Consider the following 20,622-nt stretch of genomic DNA (forward strand, 5'->3'; position numbering starts at 1 on the left):
ATCAAATGCGCACCCAGAGGCTTTGTCACACCCATGTAGGGGAGCTTCTTGATCGTTAACTCCTTGCTATGTAAAGGCTCTTTACCTGTTTCAGTCACCTCTGTATTCATCCCGCTCTCCACCTTAGTACCTGATGTACCCTCCAACTCTCCAGTTCTCACCCCTTGATCTTTAACATAACGACCCTTGTGAAGCTGCCCTTCTCCAACCCCCCGTCTTCTTCACCCCCAGCCCCCACAGACGCCATTTTTTGGCCTGTGGTTCACTAATCTCACCTGGCTCTAACAAGGGGGCCCGTCTGGGGGCTGAGGGCCACGCCATTTGTTCTGCGTTGTCCAACATACAAGAAGCCCTCACCGAGGAGCCAAGCTCTCTTCTGGGTCCAAACGCTGCTGCCCTCCTGGGTGCACCACCTCTGGTGCCTGCAAAAAACTATCAGAAACATGAGACGGCCCGAACATCCTCATTATCACGCAGTTCCCCTTCCTTAGGGATATCCTCATCATAGTCAAGTACCAACGGCTCCTCCATCTGACATGAGTCCCTTTCTCACTGCACCATAAGGATTCAAGCAAGCCGGGCCGAAGAAGGCTGAAATGCCAGAAATCGGTCCCCGGTAGCTTGTCTCCTTTCTGGTGAAGAATTGGCTTGGTAGTTTAGTCTGCCCTGTTCCCATGATGCACTGGGCCAGGGACAGACTGATTTGCATATAGCCAGGTTCTGAGCTGGGATGGTGCAGTGAGATAAATAACGGTGATGGATCAAGCCCTGATCTTTGGACTGGGTAAGAGTGGTCTGCTTAATTCAGACACTCTGTTCATCACCACCCCCCTTTCTGAATCGTTTTTGGCCACTATAGGTGTGGCAGGGTATATTCAGACATGAGTCCCTTTCTCACTGCACCATCAGGATTCAAGCAAGCCGGGCCGAAGGAGGCTGAAATGCCAGAAACCGGTCCCCGGTAGCTTGTCTCCTTTCTGGTGAAGAATTGGCTTGGTAGTTTAGTCTGCCCTGTTCCCATGATGCACTGGGCCAGGGACAGACTGATTTGCATATAGCCAGGTTCTGAGCTGGGATGGTGCAGTGAGATAAATAACGGTGATGGATCAAGCCCTGATCTTTGGACTGGGTAAGAGTGGCCTGCTTAATTCAGACACTCTGTTCATCACCACCCCCTTTCTGAATCGTTTTTGGCCACTATAGGTGTGGCAGGGTATACTCAGACATGAGTCCCTTTCTCACTGCACCATCAGGATTCAAGCAAGCCGGGCCGAAGAAGGCTGAAATGCCAGAAACCAGTCCCCGGTAGCTTGTCTCCTTTCTGGTGAAGAATTGGCTTGGTAGTTTAGTCTGCCCTGTTCCCATGATGCACTGGGCCAGGGACAGACTGATTTGCATATAGCCAGGTTCTGAGCTGGGATGGTGCAGTGAGATAAATAACGGTGATGGATCAAGCCCTGATCTTTGGACTGGGTAAGAGTGGTCTGCTTAATTCAGACACTCTGTTCATCACCACCCCCCTTTCTGAATAGTTTTGGCCACTATAGGTGTGGCAGGGTATACTCAGACATGAGTCCCTTTCTCACTGCACCATCAGGATTCAAGCAAGCCGGGCCGAAGAAGGCTGAAATGCCAGAAACCGGTCCCCGGTAGCTTGTCTCCTTTCTGGTGAAGAATTGGCTTGGTAGTTTAGTCTGCCCTGTTCCCATGATGCACTGGGCCAGGGACAGACTGATTTGCATATAGCCAGGTTCTGAGCTGGGATGGTGCAGTGAGATAAATAACGGTGATGGATCAAGCCCTGATCTTTGGACTGGGTAAGAGTGGTCTGCTTAATTCAGACACTCTGTTCATCACCACCCCCCTTTCTGAACTGGATTCAAGGAAGCCGGGCTGAAGACGGCTGGAATGCCAGAAACCGGTCCTCAGAAGCTTGTTTCCAGGTCAGGGAAGACATGGCTTGGCAGTTCGGTCTGGACTGTTCCCATGAGGCACAGGGTCAGACTGATTTGCATATAGCCATGTCTGAACTGGGGTGGCAGAGTGAGCTAAAGAACGGTGATGGATTAAACCCAGATCTTTTGACTGGGTGTGAGTGTTTGATTGATTCAGATGCTCCGTCCATCACCACCTCCCTTTTGTACCGCTTTTGGCCACCATAAGTGTGGCAGGGTATGCTCAGACGTGAGTGCCTTGCTCACTTTGCCACTGGATTCAAGCAAGCTGGGCTGAAGACGGCTGGAATGCCAGAAACCGGTCTTCGGAAGCTTGTTTCCGGTCCAGGGAAGACATGGCTTGGCAGTTCGGGCTGGACTGTTCCCATGAGGCACAGGGTCAGACTGATTTGCATATAGCCATGTCTGAACTGGGGTGGGTGAGTGGGCTGAAGAACAGTGATGGATTAAACCCAGATCTTTTGACTGGGTGTGAGTGTGTGATTGATGCAGATGCTTCGTCCATCACCATCCCCCTTCTGTACCGCATCTACAACTATGGCATCTGACAACGAGGCAGAGCGCATCTTGTTGCCCCACCCTCCCCACGCTTCCCTCTCTGCTCAGGCCGACAGTGCCCTTTCCTTAACCGCTGGAGCGGAAAGCAGCTCCGACAGTTCCACAAGCACAACTCCCTCCTCAAAGAGGCCCCCACCGCCCTCCCGCTCTAACGCACACTCCGCACCCGACCTAACCTCCACAGCGGGACGCACTTTCCCAGCCGGGGCCACCTTCTTAAAACGCGGACGGCCCCGTTCACTCACCACCTCAATCCTGGGGTGCTTGGGGGACATACAAGCAGCCACAACAGCTGCCACTCCGGCGGAGGCCTGCCGCGCGGGGCGCAACGGCCCCGGCAACATTCCCCAAGACCAAATCCATCCTTCCAGCCTCGCTAAGAAGCCTAAGGGCTTCAAGCACACGATAATCATCTGCCGCCATCGCTAATAATGAAAGTGATATAAACCTCACTAAACCTGACAAAATTAATTTACAAAATTAATCTGCCTAAAGCTCCCAGCCACCAGGTCACCGAACCTAAAATGGTGTCTGGGAGACGGAAACCAAAGCATTTATGCTTGGGCTCCTTTTGGGCTACATAAAAACAAGCCCAAAAACAAAACGCCCACCTTGCTATCAGCTAAACCCCCTCCCCCCCGCCCCTCCCAAACTGCCCAGGGGGGACCTCCCTGCAGTCCCCTACCCCCCCCCAAGCCTCCCCATCTCCCACCATGTGTATTTCCACCTACACTTCCTGTTCTGGCCGTGGCACGTCTGCGGACTGTGCGTCTGAGCCATGCTGGCTTGTTGCTGTATTTACAGAGGGACAACACCTGGCTGTGGTTTATAGCTATTTCTGTTCCACGGGTGACTGCTTTTAGGTATGTTTTTGGGTATCGTGCCCAAAATGCAGAACTTGTGTTGTGAAGGGTCCCACATGCACGTACATTTTTTTGAAACAGCAATTTCTACCATTTGCCACTGTGCTTTACAGTATGTAGGCGCTGATGGGCATTCTGATGTATGCAGAGATATTCCCATGTGTGGAAACTTACGCGCACAAAACACTTGTGTGTTAACGTTCACAATCAGAATTTACAAATATAAATAGCTCTACTTAACATAAATCCTAAATAAAGTCTGAAGAAATCCCTGCTTTCGCTCAAACCACGTAGAGGCATATTAGAAACTATAATATTAATTTTTACTATTCGGCCCAGTATGTTCATATTCCTGCACATAAATAAATGTAAAGAGAGTAGACATACAAATGACTTTTTTAAACGAAGACAGCTCTCCACACTCTACTCTCACACAGAGAGATGGGCACAGATTGAACACTGTATATCTGACTTTATCTCGGCCCTGAAGTCTAAATGTGGAAGTGAATACCTGAAAGACAGATCCAATTGTTGAAGTAAATCAATAAGGACACGCTGGCTGACCAAGGGTGAAACAAAAAGGTTCAGTGCTAATGAAAAAGGGATTGCAAGAGACAACAGACTCCTTTATAGAGTCACTTTACTTGACTGATGCAGTAACTCAAGTGTGAATAGGATTAACTGCTTTCCATATGCTGTGGCATTCTAACAACGTATAAAAAAAATATATTTATCATCCGTGGATTAAAAAAATACACTTTGAATCATCATGTTTTGTTTTTTCAGACATATGTGGAAATGGAAGGATTTACAGAAGGGTGGTAACAGAATATTGCAATAAAGGTTCACAAACGAATCCGATAGTAAGCACTGGCATCGCAATTTCCTCCCTACGTGTAATATCCTCTGGATGCCGGAAATTACACTCAAGATGGAAGTTACATTCCCACTCTTCTTTGTGAGATTCTGTGTTACACCATCTTCTAAACCAGACGCATGCGGTCTGATTTAGATTTGTGAAAAAAACAGAAAATCCTTCAATTTGTGGACAAAGTAAATCCTGTCAGGTACCCGCTAAATTGAATAGAACTGTGAGGCAGATTTATCAATGCTTGGTACCGGTACAGTGCCACAAAAAAGTGCCACAAACAGCACAAAGGTTTGAATTGGAATTTACTTTCAATTTTTGATTTGCACTGAAAAATAGCCCTAAAGTAATGCAAAGTAGCATGTTGTGCTACTTTGCTGGGGGGGGGGGGGGGGGGGGGGGAGGGGAGTCTTCCATATGAGCTCCAGAATGTGTTGGCATCTATGATCCTTAACTCTGCCTCTGTTATTCTCTTACCTTGAATTTAAATTCCACCACTGACACTAATGCTACTAGCTTTTCTGAAGCAGCCAAGGCTTTGGTCTTCATCTATTGTTTAAGGCCCTAATTAATAAAGGAGGCCATGTTCTTGATCTAATGTTTGCCTAATCAGAGTAGGCACTCCCTTCCCTCTTCTCTGGGGAGATAATTTTGCAGTACCTTTTTTAGTGTCGATTTCTATAGCCATTAAGAGAAAGTTCACCAGTCACTGGTATCTTTTAGATCATGGCTCACGGCAATTTCAGTAACTTTTCTTCCATGTTAGGGGGATTATCCCTTAGTTTGCCAACACATGTTTTGCTTGCAGATTGGTCTTTCAATCAGCGATTGGATAGAGCTTTTATTAAATTTGCCCCTACCAAACACTTAATCAATCCTAGAGTTTGCCCCTCAGTCCCAAGGCACACAGAGGAGTTGTGCACCAAAAAGAGGGGATGCAAAAACTTGAATCTTTCATATGACACTCAAGCTAAATCATTCTACAAAAGCAATAAAAATGATTATTATATTGTACTAGTTGCTCGGGCCACTTTTCTATTGTCAATGACTTAGTCTAACCCCTGTCCGAGATAACTTGATTATTGCCTGCCAAGAACTATGCATGGAACTTTTAGTTTTTAATTAATAAAATGCAATCAAACAATCGAATTTCCAACCTCAACACCCTATTCAGGAATAACTGTCTAAGTATGTTCACATTCCACCTACTAAAACATTCATGATGGCATATGTGCAAGGGGATTGAGCCACCAGAGTGTCACTTTTACTGACGTTCAGGTGTCGCAATGCCCGGCTTCATATTTACAAATTGGTGTTAAGCCACTTTGCCTGGCGTAATGCCACTTTGTAAATATGGTACCTTTTCATGCAGATATATGCGTGAAAGGGCAGTGCAATGGGTGTGGCTGTGAGCGTTCCACCGCAACACCCAGTGCTTTTCTGACGATGCCCCAGATTTAAAAGTATGTGTAAATCTGAGGCAGAGTTAAAAACTAATGCCATTCAAAAGCAGGCGTTAGATTGGCGCAACAGGGAAAAATTCATTTGTTTCTCCTCGTTTTTGCTCTTTCTATGTGTGCTGCTTTCTGTAGAACACATAGAGAACACCTTTAAAGATTGTTTATGTGCTGGAAGGTGTCCCTTCTTGCACATAGACAATCATTCCTTGCAACTCAGGCACCCTTGCACTATGGCGCAAGGGTGTCGGTGTTGGCACAAGGCAGCTTTATTTAACATCAGCGCAAGGAAAAACACAGGAGTGCACTGCATTCTTGTAAATACAGCGCATCCGTGTGTTATTTAAAAGCAGCAGCTCAGCAGAATTGCTCGCAGCACCGCACTGCAGCACTTTCTTGGAAAAATACCCCTTCCTCTCTAATTTTTATCTCGAGTCTTTCTCAAGAAGAAGTTGTGAGCAATCTACGAGCCACTAAATCAGGCTCTCCATCGGACACGTCCTTCAAATATGCTATCATAAGTAATAAATCATTTGTACATCTATTACTAATCTCTGCAACCATTCCATTTGCTCCTTAGTGCTCCCAGACATCTGGAAACAGTCCCATGTCGTACCTCTCCTTAAGAAATCTAATGCTGAGCGGAGTGAACAACTACGTCCTAATACCTTACTTCATCTCCCATCAAGGATTATTCTTGAGAAATGTAATTATCAGCTTATCTTGGAAGCAATCTTTTTGACTCTTCTCAATGAGGCTTTTATCCACTTGAAAGTACAGACGAATATAGATTTTCCTAGAAAAAAGACACTCAAGCTTTAGCAAAACCTTCAGCAACATTTGTGTCTCAATTCAGATATTGTGAATGGCCTATGTACTAATAGGTCACTTCACAAAATAAAGAATCTGACCCACTTCATGAATATTAATTAGGTAGGTCGCAATTGTAACCTATTCAGATTGATGAGTATCAATGAGAGGTGGCCTGCAAGAGTCTGTAGATACATGGCCCACCACTAGTTTTATTTGGGTCTTTGCATCCCTTAAGGAAAGGCAATGTGGTGCAGTTTTACAAGGAAATAATGCGACCAGTGCAGTAAGTAACGTTGCTGTGCTTCTTTCTTTCTTTTTTTTTCTCTCAAAATTTCCCAGTTCAAACCGGTTGCTGGGGCACTCAGCCCCAGCTCTGGTGCAAAACTGGACAAAGGGGAACGGGTGTAACCACCCCCTCCCCAGGTCCTCCCATAGGTGGGACCATAGAGTTAGTCCAACCACTAAACTTGGTATAAGTATAGGAACCCAGTCCCTAGGACTTTAGATTACCCTGGACAAAACTCTGACACAGAAATCTTAGCCCTTCGACATTCCATATCACCTTGGAGAAATCTCCCTTGGGGTCAAGGAGTGACTCCCCTGTTCAAACAGGCACCAAAGAAGCATCTTGCCAGTCTGCATTTTCGAGGCTCCTGCCAGATCCCGAAAATTCTGGGACACAGGACATGGACTTCCAGACATCTCCAAGGCTGACACGAGCCCCCAGCAAAGCTGAGACCTGTAGCTATCACGAGAGACGTGGGACCGGAACTCCTGGACATCCTGCACATTTGCTAGTGCATCAACTTCCCAAGCTTTTCCGAAGTTGTGCATTGGGTTACTTGTAGTCCAAGCCCTGAGCACCTTTTGCATTGAAGATTGTGGGCCTACACTCCACGAGTGTTCCGTGGGCCTGCTTTCAGCATTTCCGCTCAAGGCTTCTACGCAATCCCTAGTCCATTGACTGGTGGGTCCCCACGAAGGTAAATCCTTTGTTTCTTGGGCGTTCCTGGTTGCTTCAGATGTGCCCTGACTCCCTTCCAAAGGGTGAGTCCCTCAAACCTTGATTGTTTGCACCGAAGCCAATCTTGTCATCTTGCATGGGTTGCTGTTGCCAAGGCTTGTTGAGTCCAATCTGGATACCGACACTGCAGCACTCGACAACCAATGTGGAAAAGCTTGAATCTAGCTCCTGGTTGTCATCAACACCTCCTGATCTTCGTGGCTGAAGAGTCAAGCTTCACCTACATCACCTTAAAGCACCCGACATCGGCTGGCATCTTCTTGTCGCCTTTCTGGTCACTGGCTAGTGACCCAGACTCTCTCCTCTCTGCTTCCAGGTTCTTCAGATCTCTGATCCACCCTTGGATCCATCCGGACACTTTTCACATGGTCGCCTTCAGCACTTCTTTGCAGCTCTCCATTGGAAACGACGACGAAACCAGACACGAAAAGACACCTATGCACCCGGCTTCCCTGGGTGAGGTAACACAAGTACTTCATTGCTCCCGTGGGTCTCGACTCTCGAAGTGTCCAGTACTGAAGGGGTTCTACCATAGTCCTATCCCAAGTGTCCTTATTCTTTAACTTTGTAACTTTAACTTTCGCCATAGAAGTCAATGGTGATTCGCCAATGTATTTAAACACTGGACGCGTCCCCTGTGGGTCTCCTGTGTCCCTACTTTGGGTGGTTCCTGGTTGCCCCAGTGGTTCTACAGGCTCTAGGCCTAACTTCTATCCCTCACATGGTTCTTATACCACTTTCTTAGTATATGGTTTGTGAGGCCCCTAGGGCAAAACGTACACTGTGCTAATTTACTGTGTGCTATTTAGGTTCTTGTATTGTACTTTTACTTCTTGCCTCATAAAGAGACTAGAGGGGTTGTGTTTAGAATAAATACATATATATTTGATATATACCTGGTGTGGATCTCCTTTCATTTGATTATTCAAGGGATTATAGACTGGTAAAAGAAGCTGCTTTACATTCCTTCAAGATTTAGCCTGAAGGCTGCTCTCCACAGCTACCACTAGGATAGCTTTCTATAAAGGTTGTCTTAAACCTACCATCAATAAGAGTCATTTGGACTCGTGCAAGGTGCACACTAGAATAGTGAACATCATTTGCCAGGCCAACTTCTCACAGGAGATATGGCCCAATGTTCCTATCTCCAAACCAAAAGTGACTTTTTGTAGGTATGTCATAAACATAGGCCAGAGTTGAGCCTTCAGGTACTTTGCATTTAGTAGGGAGTCAAATAGATCCATACCATCATCACTTTTCCCATATATCGTTTAGGGAATCTAAACCAGTTCTGGCCTTGGTCCCTAATGGTCATCACGTGTTTCAGTTGCAGGAGTGTGGATTTTTCACCATGCTGAAAACCAGCATACAGTTTCAGTGCTATATATGTAAATGTCCTGGAAAGAAAAATTATTCAAAGTATTTCAGATACATGTAGTAACAGATCTGCACTCATTCTTTCATTTCTCATGCTCCTCGCTACCGATATCCAACTGTATTAAATATTTATGAGTTACCCTAGTGTTACACAAAGTATGAGCACTGATTAGAGGGTAAAACATAAATCAATCAAATAGTATTTGTATAGCACAGCTTATTACAGTGGGAGGTATGATGTGTGATCTGATGACGTCTGCGAGTGGTGTCATGGAGATATTGGAGAGGGTAGGCCTAAGTGCAGAGCTTTTGAGTACTACGCAGATGGTATTCTTGGGTTGCGAATTGAAGAGAGGGTGGCTGACTCTTTGGGTGCATCCTGTGATGAAGGATGACATCATCTGAGTGCATCTTATGTGATTCCAATCTTGCGAAGTCGATAGATGAGTGTGTGGTGAGAGACTGTGTCGAACACTGCAGGGAGGTCCAGGAGAATGAGGGCAGCATATTCTCCTTTGTCAAGTAGAGCTCAGATGTTGTCTGTTGCTGCAATCAGGGCAGGTACTCATACACCCACTGATTCATCAATACATCTTGGTGTATGTATTTTTAACACTCAAACATTTTAGAAACACAGTCACTGGATTATGTTATCAGTGATGTCATCAGGGATGTCACTGGCCATGTCATGAGTGATGTAATATGTGAGGTCATAAGCAGTACATTGTGGGGGCATGGGTTATAGTTGGATCAATTAACTGTAACTGCTGAATTTCTCAATAAAATATCAGCCTATCTATAACATCCTTGTATCCTTTGTTTTTTTTTATGTGACTATCTAAGGTTTTTTTATCCTATTTCCTAACTAGAACAGCCCTGCAACCTTTGTTTTTTTCAGTGAATATCGAAGGTTTTTTAAATGCTAGTTCCTAACTATAACATACCTGTAAACTTTTTTTTTTGCAGTGAATTTCCATGTTTTTTCAAGTAGCAAAGGTCTTTGCAGAATCATTTGGAAAGGGGGCAGGCATCTGACCAGCGCTCAGAAATCCTGCTGAGTAGGACTTATAGAAAGTACCAGGAGGGCTTCTTGGTACCCAAGGTCCTTTAGCATCCAAGACGACTTTTTTCCCCAACCAAAAGTGTGCCAGGAAAAGTGTTTGCAGACTGGTGCAGAAAGGGTGTTGTGGAACTTGATGGAGTTAACAAGAGGGACACTTGGCCCTCAAATACCCTCAATAGCCAAGGAGACTTCATAACCCAACAAGTACTATGCCAGGAGACACTTTTGCAGAGTGATGGAGAAAGAACATCCTTGATGATTGCACAGGTAGTGCCTGTATGATTCTATGAGTGCCATTGCCAAGGACAGACTGCGAATACTGGGTATTTTTAACAAGGCATAAAACACATACATAGACCTATTTTACATTAGGTTTCAGTGTAGCTATTTTGTAGGCATTAATTTAATTTTCCACTTTGTATTCATTTGTCGAAATAACTAATTAAAAAATGCATTTTCCTTCTTCACAGCAACACCAGAGGTCGCAATGACATCAGTAGTCGTGAATACAAATGGCAAAGTAAATAAAAAACAGATATATAGACATATTTTACACAAAGTTTCAGTCTAGCTGTTAAGTAACATATTGGTTTAACTTTATTTTAAGAACACATTTATAAAAAAGAACAGTTAAAAAAATAACTCAACATCTGAACTGAAATAGAACATAACTACCTAACATCAATCAAACTACTCATTGTTACCGAAACTCATGGGGAATTAAAACCTGCTGCAAAACTAGTGCAATGCACAATCTGGAAAACATCACATGACTGGAAAAGTAAGGAATATCTTTGGATAATATACTTTTCAGTAAAATGAATCGGAAGTATACACCTACTCCTCCTTCTTGAATCTTCTTTGCCAGACGTTTATTGTGAGCAGGTGTAGGTGTTGGCTGGAAACATTTTTGGCACTCCTGTTGGAAGACGTTCATGTTATATCATCTTAAAACTTATAGAACACGTCTCCAACTGCCGATCAAGCAGAAGGAAACTGGAGGACCATCTTCATCAGTGGCAGCAGCAACAATTCCCGGCCAGAAAGTCCCTTTAGAGATACAGGCTACTACAGCAGATATGGCCCCAGAGTTTGCAAGAATGGCCACTTATTGCATGGACTGTAGTGTTGTTGTAAGAGCCGGAGAGCAGTGGGATACAACTATTTGCAATGCTGCCAAAAATTATACATGATATTATTTCCCCCTTTTATATTTTTTGCACATTTCATAAGACAAGTACATGGTGAGCAGTAAGAAGGCAACACAAAGCTAAAGGACCATCAACTTCAATAGCAGCATAACAACACCAAAGCAGAGAATCAATTCAAAAGTCCAATCTCAACTTCAACATTTGCCTCCACAGTTTTCCCTGATGGCATCATACTTCATGGATTGTGGAGTTGTAGTGAGTGCTGGAGAACAGTCCATAGTGGCCCTACGCAATGCTGGAAATAATAATAAATGTTGCTTTATTTGTATTTTTGGCCCTTCATAGTTTTTCTACATTACCAGGCATTTTATTATCTTACGAAATGGGTATCTAATATCTATGTGTTGTTCATTTTATCTTCTCATTTATTGTTACACTACTTCCATATAACTTGCCGTATAGACAAGTCAAACTGTCACTCTACAAATAAATACACAGGTAACTTTTGACAGTTATCACGATTTACTTTTAAATATGTCAACAGTCTGTGTTTAAATCTTCCACTAAGTGCATAGACAACATATACAAACATACTCTGGTCTTTTAGACAATACAGTGTTACATTTTTTAATCTCTTCTTTTAAACTATCAACTGTAATATATGTGTCTTATTCTGCAACTTCTTCTCTTAAAAACTCTTCATTTTCACTAGAATCCTGCTCAGGTCCAAAGAACAAAACTGCACATCACCACACACCTTTTCTATGTCTGCCATGGTGTACAGTCAAAATATCGAGTTTTTAATATCGAGTAGCAATAATATCGAGTAAAAAATATAGAATAGACATAATATCGAATGGACAGAATATAAAATACAAAAATATCGAATTGGACAGAATATAGACAGCAAAAATATCGAATTTGAGGTAAGTAAGTTAATATTATTTTTAATATTTGTGTAATATAATTCTGTAGCGGGTTGTGGGTTTATAGGGAATAGGGTGGGAAGTAATTTAATTATAATTAATTAAATATGTTATTTTATTTATTGTATTTATTTTGAATTAATTGTTAATTATTCATTAATTGGTAATTTAAAATATAATTGGTAATTATTTTTAATTGATTAATTGATAAATATGTTAATTTTAGTAATTTATTTTCTGTAGCGGGTTGTGGGTTTATAGGGGAATAGGGTGGGAAGTAATTTAATTATAATTAATTAAACATGTTAATTTATTTATTGGTATTTATTTTGAATTAATTGGTAATTAATTGGTAATTAATTAAAATATAATTGGTAATTAATTTTAATCGTTTGATTGATACATATGTTAATGTTTGTAATTTATTTTCTGTAGAGGGTTGTGGGTTTATAGGGGAATAGGGTGGGAAGTAATTTAATTATATTTAATTAAATATGTTAATTTATTTATTGGTATTTATTTTGAATTAATTGCTAATTATTTATTAATTGGTAATTAATTAAAATATAATTGGTAATTCATTTTAATTGATTATTTGATAAATATGTTAATTGTAATCATTTATTTTCTGTAGCGGGTTGTGGGTTTAGAGGGGAATAGGGTGGGAAGTAATTTAATTATAATTAGTTCAATATTTTAATGTATTTATTGGTATTTATTTTGAATTAATTGTTAATTAAATATTAATTGGTAATTAAATAAAATGTAATTGCTATTTAATTTTAAATAATTGATTAATTGATAATTATGTTACTTTTATTAATTTCTTTTCTGTAGTGGGTTGTGGGTTTATAGGTAAATAGGGTGGGAAGTAATATAATTGTAAGTAATTACATTTTTGAATTTTTCATTTTTTTATTCTAATTTTTTATTAATTTTAAATTGTTCATTTATTGTTAATTGGTAAATAATTTGTATAAATAGGTAATTATTAAAATTAATTAATTTGTATTTGTTTTTTAGTTGATTAATTAATATATTATATAAAATTGTTAATTATTTAATGTTATTTTTATTTATATATGAAGTATTTAGTTTCCCTACTGTTGCACTCACTGGAGTGGGAATAGTAATTTTTACCCTACCACTATCCAATGCTTTCCCTACTGTTGCACTCTCTAGAGTGGGAATAGTAATTTTTACCCCTACGCTATCCAACACTTTCCCTACTGTTGCACTCTTTGGAGTGGGAATAGTAATTTTTACCCCCACGCTATCCAACGCTTTACCTACTGTTGCACTCTCTGGAGTGGGAATAGTAATTTTTACCCCTACGCTATCCAAAGCTTTCCCTACTGTTGCACTAACTGGAGTGGGAATAATATTTCTTACCCTCCCGCTATCCAACGTTTTCCCTACTGTTGCACTCACTGGAGAGGGAATAGTAATGTTTACTGCTACGCTAGCCAACGCTTTCCCTACTTTTGTACTCTCTGGAGTGGGAATGGTAATTTCTACACTCCAGCTATCCAACGCTTTCCCTACTGTTGCACTCTCTAGAGTGGGAATAGTAATTTTTACCCCTACGATATCCAACACTTTCCCTACTGTTGCACTCTTTGGAGTGGGAATAGTAATTTTTACCCCTACGCTATCCAACGCTTTCCCTACTGTTGCACTCTCTGGAGTGGGAATAGTAATTTTTACCCCTACACTATCCAAAGCTTTCCCTACTGTTGCACTAACTGGAGTGGGAATAATAATTCTTACCCTCCCGCTATCCAATGTTTTCCCTACTGTTGCACTAACTGGAGTGGGAATAGTAATGTTTACTGCTACGCTAGCCAACGCTTTCCCTACTTTTGTACTCTCTGGAGTGGGAATGGTAATTTCTACCCTCCCGCTATCCACCGCTTTCCCTACTGTTGCACTCACTGGAGTGGGAGTAGTAATTTTTACCCCTACGCTATCCAACGCTTTCCCTACTGTTGCACTCTGTGGAGTGGGAATAGTAATTTCTACCCTCCCGCTATCCAACGCTTTCCCTACTGTTGCACTCACTGGAGTGGGAATAGTAATTTTTACCCCTATGCTATCCAGTGCTTTCCCTACTGTTGCACTCTCTGGAGTGGGAATAGTAATTTTTACCCCTACGCTATCCAGCACTTTCCCTACTGTTGCACTCTTTGGAGTGGGAATAGTAATGTTTACCCCTATGCTATCCAACGCTTTCCCTACTGTTGCACTCTCTGGAGTGGGAATAGTCATTTTCACCCCTACGCTATCCAACGCTTTCCCTACTGTTGCACTCACTGCAGTGGGAATAGTAATTTTTACCCTCCCACTATCCAATGCTTTTCCTACTGTTGCACTCTCTAGAGTGGGAATAGTAATTTTTACCCCTACGCTATCCAACACTTTCCCTACTGTTGCACTCTTTGGAGTGGGAATAGTAATTTTTACCCCTACGCTATCCAACGCTTTCCCTACTGTTGCACTCTCTGGAGTGGGAATAGTAATTTTTACCCCTACACTATCCAAAGCTTTCCCTACTGTTGCACTAACTGGAGTGGGAATAATAATTCTTACCCTCCCGCTATCCAATGTTTTCCCTACTGTTGCACTAACTGGAGTGGGAATAGTAATGTTTACTGCTACGCTAGCCAACGCTTTCCCTACTTTTGTACTCTCTGGAGTGGGAATGGTAATTTCTACACTCCCGCTATCCACCGCTTTCCCTACTGTTGCACTCACTGGAGTGGGAGTAGTAATTTTTACCCCTACGCTATCCAACGCTTTCCCTACTGTTGCACTCTTTGGAGTGGGAATAGTAATTTCTACCCTCCCGCTATCCAACGCTTTCTCTACTGTTGCACTCACTGGAGTGGGAATAGTAATTTTTACCCCTATGCTATCCAATGCTTTCCCTACTGTTGCACTCTTTGGAGTGGGAATAGTAATTTCTACCCTCCCGCTATCCAACACTTTCCCTACTGTTGCACTCACTGGAGTGGGAATAGTAATTTTTACCCCTATGCTATCCAATGCTTTCCCTACTGTTGCACTCTCTGGAGTGGGAATAGTCATTTTCACCCCTACGCTATCCAACGCTTTCCCTACTGTTGCACTCACTGCAGTGGGAATAGTAATTCTTACCCTCCCGCTATCCAACGTTTTCCCTACTGTTGCACTCACTGGAGTGGGAATAATAATGTTTACTGCTACACTATCCAATGTTTTTTCTACTGTTGCACTCACTGGAGTGGTAATAGTAAATTTAACCATCTCGCTAGCCTATGGTAAATATAGTGTATTTTTTTATTAATACTATGTATGTATACTATATATATATATATATGTGTGTTTACATTTTTTTTTTAATTATCTATTAGTTTTGATGTTATTTAAGTATTTTAAGTATTTTTAAGTTAATTATATTTATTATTGTATTAATTTTAAATTACTTTTAACTATTTAAAAAAGTCGATATTTTGACTGTCTATATTTTTAACATTGATATTTTTGATTCGATATTTTTGTACTTACCTGTTTGTAGATAGGAAGTCGATATTTTGGCATTCTATATTTTTTACTCGATATTTTGCTATCTCGATATTTTTTACATCGATATTGTTTCAGTGATCCGTCTGCCACACTAACATGCAAAAGTGCTCTATTCCTTTCTCCTAAACATAAAGCAGGAGTTTTCACATAATACAGCCTCCTACCTCAAGTTTGCATTGTTGAGTGGTATAACTTACTTTGTGTTTTAAACTTCACCTTGGAAAGATAGGTAGGAATTTTCTTAATATATCAATGGATTGCTGTCTAATACTAGAAACACTACTACAGTTCCATTTGTATACCGTACCCCCACTACACCATCCTTTTACCTCTTCTGCAATAACTTCTTCTACCTTTCTAGGTACCAGCACCTCTTTTGCGATAGGACTACCATTTTTCATTTCAAAACATCATCCTCTTTAATCAATAGCATGATCTGTTATCCTGGAGATAGCTTCTATAAAGAAAGGCTCCGTACTAGAAGTATGTATCTAATCTCCATTAAAAATAGTACAATAATTACTTCTATTGACTAATTTGTTCCTCATATTTTGTCTCCTCATGCACAACACTGTTTTGTCAAGAGTCTTCATTCTATTTAGAATCAAAATGAAAAGCTTTCTCTTCAAAGCAAAGACCTTATCAACTACTCTCCCAACTCAGAGTCAAAATACACTTTATTCGATTTGATTAAAATCATAAAAGCCAATAAAAACACAATAATATATATAGGTTAAAAAGAATACGTACAGATCTTCAGTTTTAGCGACCCATTAAACAGTCATAAATAGCAGGACATATATATCAACAATCATGTTACAGCATTACCCTTATTGAACCTTGATTTTGTTCTAAATGCTGCAACTAAAAAGCTAGCCACAGAATATGTAATAAAAATATTCCCTAAAGACTGTAAGTATAACAGGGCAGGCCTGACTTGTATAAATCCAGCTTCTTTTAAGACGGGTAATAAATATTTAATTCTTGGCTCCCTAAATGCACTACAAAACATCATAAAGGGCAACGTGTCCTGTGTAGAAAAATCGTCACATTTACATGGAACTCCTGATTCCGGCGTACTCCATTGCTGGAATCAGCCCAACACGTAAGGAATTTGATTAAATCTAAATTTAATTAGGAGGCATCTGTGTAAGGGTTTAGTTACAAAGGTGAGGTAGGGCTCTAAAGATGGGGAGGATAACAGCATATAGTGTGATCTTACTGATGTTTTTGTCAGCTCAAGTTCCTCCCGAGCCAGCCTTACATTCTCCATGAAATGTTTTTTGACCCATTTGATATCCTCAACCCTGATAGAAGATGGCAAATTAAATAATCCTGGGCGACCTAGTTTTTCAAAAGCTAGTCGTACATATTCTAACCAGGGGATTTTCTTCCTGTGATCAAGAGACATAACGTCCTTTCCCAACTCGTTCTTTCTGTTTCACTGCATCTCTCTTTCTTCTACACTTTTAAAAATGTATCACAAAATTTACAAGGCTGTTACTATACAATAATTATAACATTTGAGCAGAACCTATGCAGCCATCTAAACACCTACTTAAGACCCATGCAATCATTGAAATACTGAGACACACGTGCACTGATGAAACACTCAGGCTCTACTCATGCACTCGTCTAATTATGTAGAGAGTACACTTGTAGTAAACCTATCACCCATATTGTCTGAAGAGTACAAATTCCTCAGTAAAACTTGTAAATACATGGGTTTGTGTTTGAATACACCAATACTCCCTGGATGATTGAATGAGTGCATAGGTGGTGCATTCATGGGTCATTCCATATCTGCATACTTATTGTCTGCCTGTTTGTACGAGTATACCACTAGTATCTGGGTGTTTGGATGAGTGCATGAGTAGAGCCTGAATGACTAATGCTTCAATCATTCAATACATGCATAGACACTGGTGGGATGATACATGAGTGCAATTCTAGTGCATGGATGATTGAAAGAGTGCATACATAGTATATACGTGATTCATGCAGTGCATGGATAGTGCATACATGATTGTTTAAGCCCATGCATAGCACCAAGCCTATTGAATGAGTGGATGAATAGTGTTTCAGCGATTGGATGCTGCACATTTCCTTTTGGTTGAGTGAACAGGTAGTGCCTGGATACTTAGATAACTACATGGGTAGTGCCTGGAGAATTGAATACGTGCATCAGTAGTGCCTGTCTAAATAGATGAGTGTATGACTAGAGAGAGTGACTGCACGATTATATTGTTAAAGCTTGAGTGATTGGAGGAAAGTGTACTGCTTGGGTGATTGTATTAGTGCAAGACTATTGCCTCAGTAATTAAATGACTGTGTGGGTACTGAATGGGTGGTAGGTTTACTACTACGTAATTAGATGAGTGCATGAGTAGAGCCTGAGTGTTTCATCATTGCACACGTGTGCCTCAGTATTTCAATGACTACATGGGTTGTAAGTGGGTGTTTAGATGGCGGCATAGTTTCTGCCCAAATATTATAATGATTGTATAGTTACAGAGTTTTGGAATTACATTCCCTGGTGACCAAAGAGAGGGCAGGGTGCAGGGGTGGCCAGGAGCATGGCATTTCCGAAAAGCAGCAGGCCCAGCTGACCGTATTGTCACTGAGAAGGACCATGCCTCAACCCACGTCCTCGGGGCGCAGGTCCTACCCAAGCTGTATCAAAGCCAGGGCTTCCAGTGGTTACTCATAATTCTGGTAGTTTTGATGCCCCTACCTGCATTTGGATGAGAGTAGGAGGACATAGTGCTCAGCACCTCCAAGTAACCGTGGAATTGTGTTAAATTTGCTCCCAAAAGCAACTCCTTATGTCATCATCCTGGGGAATATTTTCTCTGCTCTAGCCCACTGGGGAATCTTATCAGGAGATTAGGAATAAGGTGATACATTGACTTAGCTCACATCTATCTTTTAAGAGGGAGTATGCGGATACCATTATTATGATATGGAAGGTAAGCTGGATTAGTAAGGATAGGAACCCGGGCCCTGGGCAGGAGATTGTGTGGTGGTCAACTTTAACAATCCCTGGTTAGCTGGGAAACTACTTGCTGCCAACCCCTGATCAACATCAGGCTTACCAGGGATAGTTGCCTTTGTTTTTTTTTCTGTAGGCAGGGGAGCTAAGCTAACCCAGCTGACTCTCATTACGCTGGTAGAGTCCCCTGCCCTGCCATTGTTTACCCTGCGTTTAGGCCACCTAGCCTCGTGTTCACTGTCAACAGATTTCTTCTTTTGAACAGTCTGGATGCCTGTGACTGACTAGATCCATTAGATTCTTCCCAGACGTGTAGGCTTGCAGCGCGTCCCCGGTAGCTCCACCTCAGCAGCCAAAGGGCCTTAAGTTGCTGTCCTGCAACATTGCAGGTCTTTTGTCAAAGTTTAGGGACCCCCAAGTGGGTGCAATATGTCAAATCTTTCCATATGATTTGTCTCCAAGAAACCTGCGCAATTGATAACATCTTCTTCCTTGAGGATTACAGGACTTATTTGGAACCAGCAGGTCCTTCTATGGCAGGGATGATGAAGTTGGGTTTAATTATGTTTGTCTGAGTGGAGTTGAGTGGTTACATTTTGGACCTCAACTGGCATGTCAGTACAACACAGGGAGTACGACTTTAAATGCCCGGGTTCTGTCCAGTGATTTTAATACATTTTTATAACAGCAAGTGTGGGGGCTCAGAGCCCGTCGGTGTTTCCCATCTTGATCGTCTCTTCAGTTCTAGTTCAGCTATAGGGGATGGTCAAGCCCAAATCGTCTTCGCTGGTGATTTTAATTGTCATTTATGTAACCCTCCCCAAGACGGCGGTTCCCCTTCTGGCTGTTGTTGGCCAAAGGAAGGTTTTCACTCTGTTCACTCACAGGATGGTAGGGAGTTAAATGAGCTCTTCGACTTTCAATCTGGTTTCCATTTTGGAGAAATTGGTGAATTCCTCAAACCCCGTAATTTGCCTGTCTTATAAAGGGCGGGGTAGGGGACCGCTCATTGATTTTATATTTGTGTCTGCGCCACTATATTTGTTCACCTCTCATTTTAATATAATTTGTAGTCCTTTTAGAGATCACTGTCCATTATCCTTAACCCTGGACTTTGCTTGGGCCCAAAACATCAGTCAGGGGGTCCCTCAAGTGCCTTCCAGCAATTGACATGGGGAGAAGGCTGAAATGGTCCCAGGACGACCCTCTGTAACTTCAAACCTCTCTCTTCGAAACTTGCCAGAGGGAAATAAATATTTGTCTAGATAGTGAGGCAGTGAGGCAGTTGGGCGGATGTACTAGAAGTTTTCAAAGGCATAGCTCTGGGGGTCTGTTAACATTTGATAACTCAGAGCAATCGGGTTGGACAAACCCCTAAATGGTTTGATAGGGATTGCTCAAGAACCCTGCAATATCTGAAGATGGCCTTGAAGTAATCACAGAGGGATGGAAAGTTGATCAGAAACTATAGGCGGGCTTATAGGCATGCACAAAAGGTGTGTAAATATAATCTGCAGGAATAAGCCTGGGAGGAGTTTGTTAAGCCAGTGAAACTGGGGACAGCTTTCTCATTTGGCGCGTTGTTAACAGGCCTTATTTTTTGGAGGGGTTTGGCCCGTTCTTATGCCATCATATTTCAGAGCAACAGTGGGTGGATCATTTTGAGGGCATTTATAATCAGGAGGCTGGTGGGGGTTTTAATATCCATGCTGCACCGACGTCCATTGGTAACCAAATGGTCTTAACGTTAGATGAAGTTACACAAGGCATTCTTGCCTTGACTAGCAACAAGGTCCCGGGCCTGGACTGTATAGCGCCGAATTGTTCAAAGGAAATATAAAGGTTTGGGCCCCTTTAATAACATAGGTCCTGAATGCGGCTGCACAGGAGGGCCACTACCCTCTTGGTCTACCGCTGTGAATGTCCCCATTTCTAAGAAGGGGGATAAAAAGAGCCCACAATACTACTGCCCATTTCTTTACTGGATTCTATGGTTAAGGACTTGGGAAGA

This window comes from Lissotriton vulgaris, chromosome 4_1 (assembly GCF_964263255.1).
Source record: "Lissotriton vulgaris chromosome 4_1, aLisVul1.2, whole genome shotgun sequence".
Taxonomy (NCBI): domain Eukaryota; kingdom Metazoa; phylum Chordata; class Amphibia; order Caudata; family Salamandridae; genus Lissotriton; species Lissotriton vulgaris.